The following is a 1,834-nucleotide window of genomic DNA, read 5'->3' as shown; positions in this document are numbered from 1 at the left end:
AAAAGTAAGTCTACATCAGGCTATGTGTTTACACTGGGAGGTGGAGCCATAACATGGAGGAGTATAAAGCAGAAATGCATTTCGGACTCTACCATGGAAGCTAAGTATGTGGCAGCATCTGAGGCGACCAAAGAAGCTGTATGGCTCAGGAACTTCTTGATGGACTTAGATGTGATTTCTGGTTTGCCCAAGACTATCACAATTTATTGTGATAACAGTGGTGCAGTTGCAAACTCGAAGGAACCACGAGCCCATAGGGCAAGTAAACACATTTAGCGCAGGTACCACCTGATACGAGACATCGTCAAACGGGGAGAAGTCGTTGTAATCAAGATTGCATCAGAGGATAACCTGGCAGACCCTTTCACGAAGGCCCTTCCGGCGAGAGCTTTTGATCGGCATGTGGAGGGGATGGGGATCAGATGTATGGCAGCATATGAGACAGCGTAGTCTTCTAGTATAAGTGGGAGATTGTTGGGATGTATACAAAAATCCTAGCTATCAATGTAAATAAACATGGTGTGCGGAGTCACACACAGAAGACCATGTTATCAGTTCCTAGATTATAAACAGTGTTCACAACCAAGATGGATTGGACAAACCATTGGACTGGTTGTAGTGTAATTTGGTCTTAGTCTGTCTTGACTATAGAATTACACTAATACACTTAGTGTGTATTGAGCAGGACCACCTGAAGATTGTTTGATTTATACTGACTGTATAATCGAACTAAACCTCTGTTACTATCGATGTACATGCTCTTAATCCCAATATAATAACAAACATATGTACTTAGTATGTACTTCTTTGATTAATCAAAGGGTGAGATTTAGAGCGATAGATCAAAAGGCCCGATGAGTTGGAAAGTAGTATTGTGTTGTTGATTATAGAAGGAAACTGTGTCCTATAATCTAGGCTGATGATGTCTCCTTGAGGAGCTCATAAAGGATTATCATGTAAACCCTGCAGGTGGACTTAGTTCCGCATGATAACAAAGGTTGAGTGGTACTACTCTTGGATTAGAAGTTGATTAAATTTGAGTTGTCAGTAACTCATTTAATTAACGGACATGAGATGCATAGAATTAATAAAATATTAATTCCTTCCGCAAGTGCTCTTGACGGAATGTCGTCAAGTAATAAAAAGATCGAATCCACAGGGACCGTGGAATTACTTACTATATCTAGCACAAAAAGGTGGAGAGAATATTGAGCATGAGTTGTGTGGGGGAGATGGGAGTGTTCTAAAGTACCTTATCCTAGAATTCAAAGAAAGGGATCGACTGTGACACTATGTGGTGAAACGATCCTAGGATTTCAGACTCCTCAGAGAATGGATTGATTGACTTGGATCCTCTACCTTTCCTCAATAAACGTTCAATTGTAGGGATGTTAACCAATTTATCCAATTCAACCTCGTCAGGTATCCTCGAAATAATGCATTGGTGTTCTTACGTCACTCGTTATTGGTTTGAAATGGTCCTAGAAGCCCGGTTCAAGGTCTGCCCGTGTCACTCAGGCGCCCCGGAGTACTAAAAGAACCCTATCCCCTGTCACAGGATATCTTTTTACGGATCTCTCCCCAATAACGAATGACCGCTAACTATCCCTCATAGAAATTCAACTACTGCATTAGGAAACCCCTCGGAACTCGCCCGGTTCAAGGTCTGCCCCTGTTACAGAGCGCCCCGGTGTACGGCCTAATGATTCCCCAATTCATAGTAAATCCCTACCCTCATGGATTCACACAAACATAATTTATCATCAAGCACATGCACAAATCCACAAAGCAATAGACAGTTAAATCATAGAAAATGGTAGATTAATCAAATCCA

This window comes from Curcuma longa, chromosome 7, assembly GCF_044706935.1.
Source record: "Curcuma longa cultivar G26 ecotype Majalengka, Jawa Barat chromosome 7, ITB_CL_G26_1.1, whole genome shotgun sequence".
Lineage (NCBI taxonomy): Eukaryota > Viridiplantae > Streptophyta > Magnoliopsida > Zingiberales > Zingiberaceae > Curcuma > Curcuma longa.
Note: the sequence above shows the minus strand (reverse complement) of the source record.